Consider the following 13,588-nt stretch of genomic DNA (forward strand, 5'->3'; position numbering starts at 1 on the left):
GTGACTTCAACCTTCTCCTTATCTGTGAAACGCAGTGATTACTCCCTGTGGTTTGGTACAGCCAGCCTGTCAGGAATCATGGAGCTGGGCCAGTTGGAGGCAAGTGTGGGGAAAGAGCCAAGTCTGGTCTTTGCAACCCCCTTCCCTCCCCTCCTCTTCCTAGCTGTCTCTCCATCCTTCTTCCCCTTCAGGTACCCTGGAACCTCTCACAAATCGCCAAATTCTCTGGTTCCCCAACTCACTTTGAGTAATCTAACTTGAATGTTACGAGTTGAATATTGTTTAGTTGCTAAGTCGTGTCCAATTCTTTGTGACCCCATGAACTGTAGCCCACCAGGCTCCTCTGTCCATGGGATTTCCCAGGCAAGAATACTGGAGTGGGTTGCCATTTGCTTCTCCAGGGGATCTTCCTGACCCAGGCGTCAAACCATGTCTCCTGCATTGGTAGGTGTATTCTTTACTACTGAACCACCAGGGAAGCCCTATAAGTTGAATTCATATGATTAAATCCTAACATCTAGTACCTCAGACCTTATTTTGGAGATAGGGTCTTTAGGGTGAGCCCAAATCCAGTATGACTAGTGTCCTCATGAAAAGGGGACATTTGAAGACAGATCTATACAGAGTGAGAACATCATGTAAATAAGAAGACAGTTGTCAACAAACCAAGCAGATCTCTGCTTCACAGCGCTCAGAAGGAATCAACCCTGCCGACACCTTGATTCAGACTTAAGCCTCTGGAACTGTAAGACAGTAAATCTCTGTTGTTTAAGCCACTCAACTTGTGGTATTTTGTTATGGCAGCCTTCACAATCTAAGATATTGGATCACACTGTTCCTCTTGCTTTGGTTCCCAAAGTGTGAGCCTCCAACCTGAAGGAGCCTTGCAATTCTTGCTGGAGACAAGATTTATACAGTCATTTTTTTTTTTTTTTTTCTTAATTTAAAGCCAAGTAAGGACACTGTGTGAATAACACATGTAGATTGCCCAGTGACTGTCCTTTGCATTCCTTTCTGGATTTAACTCTCATCACTTTCTCTTTCTACTCACTCTATTCTAGCTGCACTGATCTACTCATTTCCTGCAGGGAAACCTGTTCTCTCACCTCAGAACCTTTGCACATGCTGTTCTCTTTTCCTTAAAATAGCCCACATTTGCAAAAATCTGGACACAGGCCACTAATACATTAGTCTTGGCTGAGCTGCCACGTCTTTGGGGAAGTCTTCCAAAATTGGGTTGGATGCCTTCCTATGTGACCCCCACAGCACCTGTGCTCATGTCTCTTCTATCAGTAAACCGGGTCTTTGGTCATCACCTCTTGACTTGGTCACCCAGCCCACGAGACTATGGGAGAGGCTGCATCACATTCAATTTCATATTCACAGCAGCAAACACGGCAGGTATCACAAAACTCATTTTTACATACTATAATAATGTGTCAAGATGTTTTGTGAATTTTCTTAATCAGTAGATGAAAAGATTCTTCATTGGGAGACTTCACTTTTTTCTACATTGCAAAGTGGTCCTTATCTTCAAAAGTTTGGAAACTTTTGCTCTAGTCCAGAGATCCCACAACAGTGGCCCCAGGGCCTAATCCAGCCAGCAGATGGGATGATTTGGCCAGCCCCGTGTTCCAAATGTGGACACCCTTCCTTGGGGCTGGGCTCTCTGCAGTCACCACAAGCAACCTGTTTCCACTGTCTGGCAATCACCGCTTTCCTCGTTACAGTCACTCCCCTGCATAAGGACCTTCAAGTGGCGAGCTTTCAAAGATGGAATATGCTTTCCATCAACATCAGGCGTGAGTGACATTGCAGCTTCCCTCTATCTCCTGTTGCTGATGATCCTTCAGCTCTATCATCTCCCACCTCCTCTCCGTCCTGTAGTCAGTAACCCTTCTTGCCTGGTCACTCAGCGCCAATCCCTGTATGCCAGCTGTCATACTGTCTTACTGTACTTTTCAAGGTGCTGTACTATAAGATTAAAAATGCTTTCTTTATTTTTTGTGTTTGTTTTGCATGTATTATTTGTGTGAAAAGTGTTATAAACTTATTACAATACAGTACTGTGCAGCTGATTGTGTTAGTTGGTTACCTAGGCTAACTTTATTTGACTTAAGAACAAGTTGGACTTAATGAAAGCACTATCGGAACAGAACTCCTTCATATGTAGGGGACTTAAACTGTACTGTTGAGCTTCCCAGGTGGCCCAGTGGTAAAGAATCCACTCGCCAGTGCAGGAGATACAAGAGATGCCAGTTTGATCCATGTGTTGGGAAGATCCCCTGGAGGAGGAAATGACAACCCACTCCAGTATTCTTGCCAGGAAAATCCCAAGGACAGAGGAGCCTGGCGGACTATTGTCCATGGGGTCACAAAGAGTCGGACACAACTGGGCACACACACACACCAGACTATTACTTCTCTTCCTCCTGAGGCGCTGGTTCCTAGAAAAAATTCCCCCCAGATTCTTCATCAAAATTTACTTTTCTGATATCCCCCTGCCTCCAACGTATTAATGTAAGTAAAAGCAGAGATCTAATAGGTTGTCTTCCTCTGGGAAAATCTGTTTATCCAGAAATGGTGAAGGGGATTATTGGGGGCATACATGTGTACAGAGGCTTTTTTTTTCTTTTTTTTCTTTTCTGTAATCCTGCAAAGCAAAACACTCAAAGGAAGGTTGGCAACTTTTCCCCTGGAGTTTCACCTTGTCTTGTAGAAAGTATACAGGGCCTGGAAACAAATTAATTTTGATCAACCTTGGTCTTGCTTTCTAGACCCTGCCAAAGACACTAACAAGTAGAGAAACAGCCAGATCAGGGGAAAGTTTGGAGGTGGATGGGGTGGAAAGGGCCTTATAATCCTCAATCAGAATTGTGGCTCTCTAGGCAATGGAATATTAAATCCCTGAAAGTGTAGTATAAAATGTTGTTTTATGAATTCTCTTATGTCTTTAAACAACTTCAGAAAGGGGGAAAAGGTAGTTTCATCTTAGAATATATCTTGATTGCTCTGGGCCCATGCTATGGTAAGTTTTAAATTAAGGAGAACTGCTTAGTGTATTTGTTTTGGAGTCTCAAAAAAAAAAGGGCGGGGGGAAAGAAAGAAGTGTGCTACATAGCTCAGACTGACAATCAGAACATGATAATACAGAGCCCTTCCAAGTGGAGGTAAAATCCCCACAAAAAAGACTCTGTCTGCTTGCGGCCCAGTTCTTTCTGGAGTTCCCACCCCCACCCCACCCTAACTCCTTTTTATATAAACTTCTAGAGGGACATCTTTGGCATCCTGGGAAAGCCCTGTCCATCTGCCAAATACAGCTTCTCTTCTGATCTTTTCTTATGATACTGTTTTCAAGGCTGACACATTTCTCTTCATAGTTACCCTTTCTTTCCTCCCCATTTGCCAGTTTTTAGTCCAATATGCCAATTGTCCTGCACTTCCATGACCTCAGACTTTAAACATTTTCACCAACAGTGGAGAATTCTGTAGAGCACTTTCTGAAAAACTCGGTCTCTAATCTCCTCCCTCCCCCCAGCCAGCTCACAGGGGCAGTGATTTCCTCAAAGAATTTCAACAAATTAGTTCTCCACGACTTCCCATCCTGAAATGATGTTAGCTGTCTTTAATCAAGCTTGCTATTCCAACTGTTCTTGATTTGATACCTTCAAGTCGTTACAGAGTCCTTCTCTTGAACTGAAGCTAACTGACTGGCTTATCTTCTGATTTCCAGCATAGCCACAAACACTGATAATATTTCAGAGAGGGGGTGTGGGTGATGAAGAGGAAAAGGATTCATTGCATCTTTTAACTTATCCTACTCTTTTCATAGACACTTTTTTTTTAATAAGTCCAAAAATAAGTTTTTAAAATCAGAATCCCAGAGACAGGCATCTCAAAATCAGTCTTGGTGCTTTAAAAATGTTAGTACTCCTTTTACACGTTTGAACAAATGTTTAAAGTAAGGCCACCTTCATTATCTGGTGCCAATGGCATGAATTTCCTACACTAATCATGGCTGGTATTTACTTGGTGTTTGTAGTGCCAAATCTCAACTTCTGAAGTCAAGAGGTTAAGTTATAAATACCCACTATTAGATAGCTGTAAAATATTTGCCTGAAGGCTTTGATAGTTTAAAGCTTTCCATTATACGTATATACAGATATGTATATTCTTGTGGCTATGTATATTTTAAGATACATATGTATCTCGACAACACCTCATGTGTGGTCACGATATCCATCACATAAACTTCTGCATTTTCCAAACCCTGGGATACAGTTTCAAACCATATATAAACTGACTTTATACTGCCCATATGCACTGCATTGGGCCCTACCACACAGATGGCATCATTATTTCCACACAGTCTGATTCACAGTCCAAACCCAGGAGAGGGTCTCAAGGAAAAGACGTTTTAGGACCAGGTTTCCAACTTGAAACTCTCCATGGGAATTTCCAGAATAACTCTGATACATCAAGGAGGGAGAAAAAAGTGAAGAAGGACTGAAAACCAGAACCAAAACCAAACAAAAGGAGAAGCATTAAAAAGTTATGTGATGAAGTGGGATGCTATAAAGTTTTTATTATGACTTGTTTGGAAAGAGCTTGCTTAACAAATGCAGTCATCCTCTATTCAAATGCAAAGCAATAAAACATTTTATAGTCCACTATCACATGCCATAATGTGTAGGGAATAGTTAAGCCCAATCAGATCTTAGAAAAGAACGCTGTGTTTGCTCTTCTAGGAAAGCTTGCCCTTTAAAAGAGGGAGGGGGGAGGGGGAAGTGAAGGAAGAAATAGTTACAGAGATGGAGAATTGTCTGGAAATTATATCAACTAAGGAATGGGTGCAGAAAGAGGAGCTATCTTTTTACCTGGAAGAGAGAACACTGGTGGGGGAAATGAGAGCTGTCTACACATATTGTAAGGGCAATTTTGTAGACATGTTATTAATTTTAGAGTTATGATGTTAAGTTATAAAGGACAGAACTAGATCCAGTTGATAAACATTGGGGTGAAGGGAGGGGGATAGATTTGACTCAATAAGTAATCTTCTGACATAATAGCTTTTCACAAAGGGATGATCTGCCTTGGGAATTATTGAGTTCCCCGTGTGTAGAAGATTAAGCAGAGGCTCAGTTAGCATCCAATAGGGATGTTATACAGGTTCCTGCAGCAGATGGACTCTGGATGAGTTCACCTATATGGTACCTCCCCAGTCTAGATGTCTGTGATTCTAAGATATGCATAGAATTCCAAATTGGTGTTTGGCGATATTTCGTGCGCTTGCGTGCTCCTCCGTAGATCTGAGTATGCATCGAAATAGGATTTTCATGAGAAAAAATTTTTAAGTATAAATTTATTCTCATTGGTTAGTGTTGCCTATGAAAAAAAGGGGTTTCTTTTTTAAAGTGAGAAATGTCCTCAATAAAGTCTTTTCTGATCTCAGATTTGGAACGTGGAGTTTTTCTATTGTTCATTCATAACCCTTTTGTCAAATGTTTTCAAACTGGGAAGCATGATATGTTGAAAGGCTGTGGGGAAATTCCAAAAGGTTTAAAGAAATCAGAGCTGTCACGTTCTGAACAGAAATTTGATGTAAAGTATATTAGTTGATTCTTTTCCTTCCACATTATCACCCTTATTCCTGTTTTTTTTTTTTTTTCCAAATCACAAATCTGCCAAAAACCCCCTTTGCTTTTGACTCACCCGCCTTCATTTTCACCTCCTGTGTCTTCTTACATTCAGTTCTTGCCTCTCATAGCATATTTTCTTTCTGAGGTAAAACAAAGGAAACCTATTCCTTTAGCTCTCTCCTTAAGAGGAGAGACCAAACGGGCTCTCAGAAGGGGTAGGGAATGAGAAAGTTGGAGAATTGCTGAGCTAGTCTCATTGTCTCACTCCTTGTTTATGCTCAAACTTGCCAAAAATTGCCCAGGAACAGACTTCCTGCTCCATCATTTAAAATGACTCTCTCTCTCTCTCCTACTTTCTTGCCAAACTTACTTCATGATACAAGAGACTGAGATGGAAGAGGGCAAGGTAATAAGCTCAGGATGAATTTTATCCTTATTAAGTACCTTTCATTCCTCAGAATCCCCGAAGGCCTGACAATCTATATTTCATGCCCTTCAACCTCACCGCAGAAAGTTGGAGTCTGCTGCGAAGGGCATGCACAATAAAAGCCGGGATAAACCCTCTTCAAGCCCGATCATCACTTCCATTATGCATTAGCATTTCTGTGACACCCTGTATTGGTCAATGTTATATTACTCAGTCTAGACAGGAGGGAAAGGGGTCTTCCTGTAAATGGTATTTCCACACATTTTCCTTCTCTTTACTTGCCTTCCTTCTCAGGTTCCCTCTTTGGGTGCAATATTTTCCCTCTCACAGAGAAGTCTTCTTTTTAAATCCTTCAGAATTCATCTCAGGAAGTTTATGAGGGAAGCATTTACCTCACAAAGCAGGAGGTAGTACAGAGTGAACATTTTCTTTTTAAGGTTTTCATTAAATAGAAACGTGTTATGAAATAAAATATTAAATGTGAATAGCACGTGACCCTACCTTAAAGGAAAAGATAGCTCATTCACCAAGCAGAGGAAAGACGGTCTTAACCACACCAGTCTACCATTAGTTGTGAAAACATTAAAATAGCTGATCCATAAAGTGTGTGCTTAGTAGGTATCACCTGTTTTACATTTACTATCTCATTTATTTCCCACAACAACCTTATGAGGTGACACTGTATTATTTTCATCATGAAAGAGAAAAATGAAGCTTGGAGAAATTAATCAAGACGTGTGCAAGTCACGCCAATTTTTTAAGGAATGTGGATTCATGGATTTCTGACTTCAAAATCTTTCCCCCGAACCACCGTTTTCCATCCTGCCTCAGGCATTACTTCCAGAAGGAACAGGAAGATAGAGGCCATTTTCATTTTGACTGGATCTTCCTGGCTGCCTCCATCTTGACTTAGAGTCGATGCAGTCTTTCTTTTATTGTGACTTTGGGGTGAACCCTGAGCACTGGGAGTTGTCCATTAGTGGGGAACTCCTGGTGGGTGGAATCTTCATTCAGATTTTCTTCCATTTTCTCTGTTCTTTCCCGTGCGTTCCTCTCTCAAGGGTCTATGCTTGAACTTAGGAGGTGGGATGGGGGGGACAGAGTGCAGTGCAAGCCTTTGCTTCTCACTGAAAGGGCAGCTGTCCACTGAGTTCACACAGTAACTTGAGTAGGTGTGTTACTTAATACGCCACGAGAAAATGCCCACCCCGAGAGTCTAAAATTGTGGATTTAATAGGCCTCCTGCTGCTGCTCGGCTGCCTTCCAAAGGCCCGCTGAATTGCTTCCTCTGCAAGCAAGACCTTCTGCCAGAGACGCTGGGGGAACCGCGGTTGTTGATCTGTGGCGAGAGGTGACAGGTGGTCGCTCTGCAATTGTTGGATGTTAAAACTGATATTAAAATTTTTTTCCAAAGGTTGCATGGAGACTGGGTAAAGAAAGAAAGGCTGTTTGATACTGCGCCCCCTTGTTTCTCTGCCTCTGGAGAAGGTGTGCTGGCTCCCAACCAGCTTTCCACACTCAGAGACTTAAATCCTCTAAAGACTCCTTCTGGGAAGGCCTTGGCACCAGGACACGGTGGGTACGCCCGAGCTGGGCCTTCACAGAGGTTCGTTTCACCAAGACCCCTCACCCAACCATACTTCCTCAGTAGCGTCAAGGAGGGGGCTCCGGGCGGTTAGAGCATAACTACTACTTTCATAGAAGCTGTTGTCTGCCCCCCGCCCCCACGTTTTTTCCTTAAGAATAGTGAGCAACTACTACAGATGGTCTAAGACAGCAGTCCCCAACCTTTTTGGCACCAGGGACAAGCTTTGTGGAAGACAGTTTTTCCATAGGGAAAGGTTTCAGGAGGATTCAAGTGCATTAGATTTATTGTATTTATGCATTATATTTATTATTGCAAAATAAAAATAAAGTTAGAATAGAAACAAATATTTCTATGTTGTGACAATCTCAGGATATTCCAACCTTGACTGTAGGGTTAGGGTTCATGCTCCTATGAGAATCTAATGCCACCACTGATCTGACAGGAGGCAAAGCTCAGGCGGTAATACTAGTGATGGGGAGCAGCTGTAAATACAGATGAAGCTTCACTAGTTCACCAACTGGCCACTCACCTCCTGCTGTGTGGCCCAGCTCCTAACAGGCCATGAACTGGTAGCAGTCTGTGACCCTGGGAGTTAGGGATCCCCAGTCTAAGACATGACAATTCCAGAGGTGATAGGCCTTCTTCTCTTGACCTTTGGAATAGCCAACTTCATGGAAGGACTAGGAGCTTTTTACAGCTCACCAAAGGAGTTTGTCACCCTCTTAGAACAGTGGAAGGCAGGCAGTTCCTCTGCCCATCAGAAGTGCTCAGTTCATGAACTTGAGGAAACCAAATGGCCTTTGGATAAAAATCACCTCCTCCTGGAGACAGTAGATGGGTCATTTCTGAAATATTGTTTTTTTGGGGGAAAAAAACCAAGAGATGTTTTGATAGTTCAAATAAAATGTATCACATGCTTTATATCAGTAGTTCTCCTTTATTTGGGTTTCTATTGTTTAAACCATCATGGAAATAGCTATACTGTATTGCTTTCTCCTTTTCTTTTTTGAAACTCTGAATATAGCTTTATTTAATGTTCAAAGAATTTTTTTCTTTGACAGGGAGGCCTGGTGTGCTGCAGTCCATGGGGTCGCAAAGAGTTGTACATGACTTATCGAGTGAACAACAACAGTGTTCAAAGAAGCAACTTCAGTTTCTGAATTAAATATATCATTTGCAATCATTTTTAAGGCAGTAAGAATTTAAACATATAGCACAAACGTTTATGTATAACTATGCATGCTAAGTTGCTTGAGTTGTGTCCAACTCTGTGTGACCCAATGGATTGTAGCCCCCTAGGCTCCTCTGTCCATGGGGACTCTCCAGGCAAGGATACTGGAGTGGGCAGCCATGTCCTCCTCCAGGGGATCTTTCTGAGTCAGGGATCGAACCTATGTCTCTTATGTCTTCTGCATTAGGCGGTGGGTTCTTTACCTGCCTCGGAAGCCCAATTTATAAGTGTAATTATTATCATTTCTAAATCAGTAGACGTGCTGTTCAGTCACCAAGTTTTGACTAAATCTTTGCAACCCCGTGGACTGCAGCACACCAGGCTTCCCTGTCCTTCACTATCTCCTGGAGTTCATAAATTCTAATACGCAGTTAAATCTATAAGATTCTAAAGTTTGAAGTGGTCTTCATGTGTGATGAATACTTTCTTTCTTTCTTTTTTTTTTTAATGAAACAACAAGTTTTACAGTTGAAATTCTAAGGCATTTGTCTATGTATGTACTCTCAGAGATCAGAAGTCAGACCCCTTACTCAAGTGTATTCCTGACTCACTGTTGTTATGTTTCAGGATGTTCCTGAGAGATTGCAACTGTTCCTGAGACCAAGAACTCATTTCAGCGATTCTTTCTCTCTAAGAGTTTCTTAGGGAAGGAAGCCAGGCTCAACCCTCTGAATTTGGAGTTGGCAGCTGTTAGCACTGCTCTGTCACAGTGGACATTTGTCATTCTTTTTGGTTGCCCAGCAAGTAGTTAAACTCCTTACCCATCCTGGCAAACTTCCCCACCTTAAGATTCTTGGTGGGAGGCCATGTTATGAAGCAGCAAAGAAACTGAGAATGCTGTGTATTCATTGTTCCCCAAATGTCTCTACAGTGAGGGCCCAAACATGTGACCCGGGCTTCTGCAATCAGACACATCCATCACAGATTGAGAATCTGGAATTCATGATGCAAGGAGCTTGGATGGTGAGGAAGACTCGGGCAGTGGCCGTAGCTGCAGGGTGACTGAGGCGCTGGGCCAGCGGGGGTTGGGAATGCCAGAGGCAGCGTCCAGTTCTCAGAGGTGGCAGCCTAAGGCGTGCCAGCTGCAGAGTCTAGGGTCACACATCACTGCACCGTCCTGCCTGGAGCAGTCCCGCAGTTTGATTCTGGGCACTGTTTCTGGCTGTGGAGTTGAGAATCATGTACTCTAAGTTACCTGGCAAAGCCAGGAGCCAGTCTAAAGCCTTTTAATAAATTCTTCTCCTAGAATGACTTTCTGTTGGCTGCTTACAACTAAAACTCCTATCTTAAAACAATAGAAATAAATGTTGACTAGATGAAAGTTTTGATTTCTTAAAATAACAGGAAGATCATCTTAAAGTATAAAGCTGTACACTGGTATAATTCAGAGCCCACCGAACTCTATAAGGTGTGCCTTATGAATATATTTACACATATTTACCTATTCATGCAAAGATATCTATACAGAGACATAAGCATATGTGTGTATGTGCATGCATGTGTGTGCGCATGCATATGTATGTGTGTATATGCAAGTCACACAATTCAGTATGTCACATCTAGATGTGGAAGCCAATGGCATCCAATGCCAAACTTTAAATTCCCCTCTGTAGTCTAAGACCACCCTCCTGCTCCCTAGTTGATCGCTTTCTGTTCAGTCCCTCTCTTTATTGAGAGAATGTATTTTATTTTTGTCAAGCAGAACAGCGTTCTCCTCCTTTTCCAACCAATTTCAGCTGCGTTAATCACTGACACAAAATGAACTAAGACCAGCATGGGATACTCAGCCAACACCAGTCTCAGGGTGGCATTCATTCTGAGGCAGAAACACTGAGCATTAAAGTGAAATGTGAAGTTGTTAAAAGGGGAGTGTGTACCATATACCCTCGGGAACGTGTGCTGTACTTGTTAAGGAAGTCTAGGGCTCCGAAATCCTGGTTCACAAAGCACTAACATTTTTTCTTTTTGCAACAAAAAATCAAATAATGCAGAAGAAACTGAAGCAAACTTCCCTGGAATCTCCACTAAACTAGCATTTTCCAAAGCTCCTAGCTAAAACATAGCAATGTTTTCAAAGCTTGTTCCCCTCTGTAGGTTATATCACTGAATCCTTGCCACGACTGTGGGGACTAAACCAAGGTGAGTATATCTCTGTCTTACAGACAAGAAACCAAAGGCCAGGTCACCCAGATTGCTAATGGCTGAGCCAGTACTAAATCATGATCTTCTGGCTCCTAGCTCTCTACCATGACATTTCTTAATATCTCAGGGTTGGCTTTCTGGTTTCCTGCTTTTGGATGGAGATACACACATATGCATACACATACACATGCATGCGTGTGTATACATATATTTATAGTATGTCTTTTTACATATTCATGAAAATATTAAAATTTCCAAAATATATAAAATACTGTATAACAAAATGACTTACAGTCAAAGGAATACATCCAGGAAATTGTTTACATGTTCCTCGTCCAAAAATAGTAAGAGACTAGCCTTCAGATGAGCCAACCATGAGCTGGTGGTCTCATCTTTGACCTCTGTTTTCCTTCGTAATGACTGCTCTTGCTCCTCTTCCCCAAGATAACTCCTATTCACCCTCCATTGTCCAGCGTAAAGATCCCTCCTTCTGGGATGCCTCCTCTGATCCCCTCAATTAGGTCAAGATCCTTTTATTATGTATGCTCCTAGTTTTGTGTTCCTTTTTCTCATTGTCATTCATTCCATATGAATTAGTGTGTCTGTTTCTTTACTACCTGTTTTTGTATACCATTCTATCTCCAGAACCTAGCCCACTACCTGGCACAGTGTGAACGCTTAATCATCTTTCCCGAAGGATGACATGAGCACACAGGCAGAGGTGTGAGTCAACAGTGGGTGGGTTTCCTCATTGTGGACAGCATGGTAGATAAGATGGGGTCTGCGCTTATCATACTTTTGCTTGAAGCCTGGCTCTGCGACCTCCCAGCTGTGTGACTGAGCAAACTGCTTGGACTCTGCCCTTGAGTGGCTTCATCAACATTTTGTTGATCATACAGTTGCTTATCTCATACAGCTGCTTGAGTATTAATTGAGTTTGTACCAGGAAAGTACTCAAGACACTTCCTGGTACGTGGTAAATGCTTAATAAATATTGGTAGTGCCTTTTAATTTTTTTGGTCTGCTTCATTGCTGAGCACGGGATTTCTCTAGGTGCAGTGCATGGGCTTCTCATTGTGGTGGTTTCTCCTGTTATGTTTCCTGGGATCTAGAGCGTGGACTCAGTGGTTGTGGCACATGGGCTTAGTTGCAGCATGTGGAGTCTTCCCGGATCAGGCGTCCAACCCGTGTCACCTGCATTGACAGGCAGACTTTTATCCGTTAGACCACCAGGGAAGTTCAGCAGTGCTCATTTTTTATAAGGTGGAAAGAATGAGTGTGAATAGAAACAGGTTTCTACATATACATTACCTATGTAGAATAAATAGCCAATGGGAATTTGCTGTGTGACTCAGAGAACTCAAGCCAGGGCTCTGTAACAACCTAGAAGAGAGATGGGGAGGCAGGTGGGAGGGAGGGTCAAGAAAGAGGGGACATGGGTATACCTATGGCTGATGCATGCTGATGTTTGGCAGAAACCAGCACGATATTGTAGAGCAATTATCCTTCAATTAAAAATAAATACATTAAAAATAATAAATAAATAAATTTAATTATTAAAAGGGGGGGATTAGATTTCTAGGTTCAATGTTGGGAAATTAAAGATCCAGTATGAAGACTTCTAATTTCTGGGCAAGTGAGAAGAGGAGAGGCGGTATGAGTGCCAGAGATCAGAGGAAAGTGCCCCAAACTAACCTGCTGCCCGGAAATCCTGCCTGCATATGCTCTGTCATGGAGACTGCCTTTCCCCTCTATCCCAGGGATTCTATGTGGACAGGCAAAGCCAGCTTGCCTCCCCGCAGGGCAAGCAATCAGAGTCATCTTACTTATTCTACTTCAGCAATGGAAAGGCCTGACACATCAAGGACCCCTGAGCAACCACCCAGTCAGTAATATCAAAGCCAGAGAGTTGCATGTGAATGTGGAATGCACCAGATATACAATTAGGAAATAGCTTTTGCGTTCTGCAAGAATCTGGCCTCTTTGCAGTTAGTCCTTAGTTTCTTGAAGTTCTGAGATTTTATTGTATCCTTAGGGTGATCAACTGTGTTTCCTTAATGTGTGCAATTGCAGACATCCGTTCGTTGGGGCAGACGAGCTAACCTGTCACTGGGTGATGGATGTTTTCCTATTGCTCTGCTGAAGAGCATTAAGTTAAGCCTTCACTCCAGCTCCACAGATAGCTGAGACAACAGATGGCCTTTTTTTTTTTTTTTTTTTTTGCAATTCTAAAGAACTGCTGCCATAGGAGGTTCAGAACAGCAGCTTCTATATGTTGATGGCTTAAAATATACTTGGTAAATAAAGAACTATTATTGTTATACATGCCAAAGAAAATAGAGGTCGATGAAGGTGGGGTTGGAAGAAAGGAGGGAAAACTTGGTCCAGTTGTTTTCCTGACCTTGCAGGATGCAGTAAATTTAGGCTATGGGAAAGATGGAGGAAATCAGAGGAGTTTTGACGAAGTCAAGTTCTATCTATAATACTTGCAGATGTTCAATATCTTTTCTGAGGACACAAATGTCCTCTTAAGTATAACTAGAAGACAGACACAAATCCAA

At 42.2% G+C, this 13,588-nt stretch overlaps 1 long non-coding RNA gene across 1 annotated transcript in view; it reads left to right on the forward strand.

Moving 5' to 3' along the window:
• LOC147371899 (uncharacterized) overlaps window positions 1-11,764 on the forward strand; it is a 231,493-nt gene extending 219,729 nt beyond the window's left edge. The window contains exons 2-5 of the long non-coding RNA XR_015163825.1: window positions 7,481-7,641; window positions 9,453-9,848; window positions 10,980-11,024; window positions 11,673-11,764. This is a non-coding gene — a long non-coding RNA (uncharacterized LOC147371899). The remainder of the gene's footprint in view (window positions 1-7,480; window positions 7,642-9,452; window positions 9,849-10,979; window positions 11,025-11,672) is intronic.
• The last annotated feature ends 1,824 nt before the right edge of the window (window positions 11,765-13,588 follow it).

The sequence above is a fragment of the Bos grunniens genome, chromosome 5 (assembly GCF_055505025.1).
Source record: "Bos grunniens cultivar Pamir isolate PY7600 chromosome 5, Bosgru_T2T1.0, whole genome shotgun sequence".
Lineage (NCBI taxonomy): Eukaryota > Metazoa > Chordata > Mammalia > Artiodactyla > Bovidae > Bos > Bos grunniens.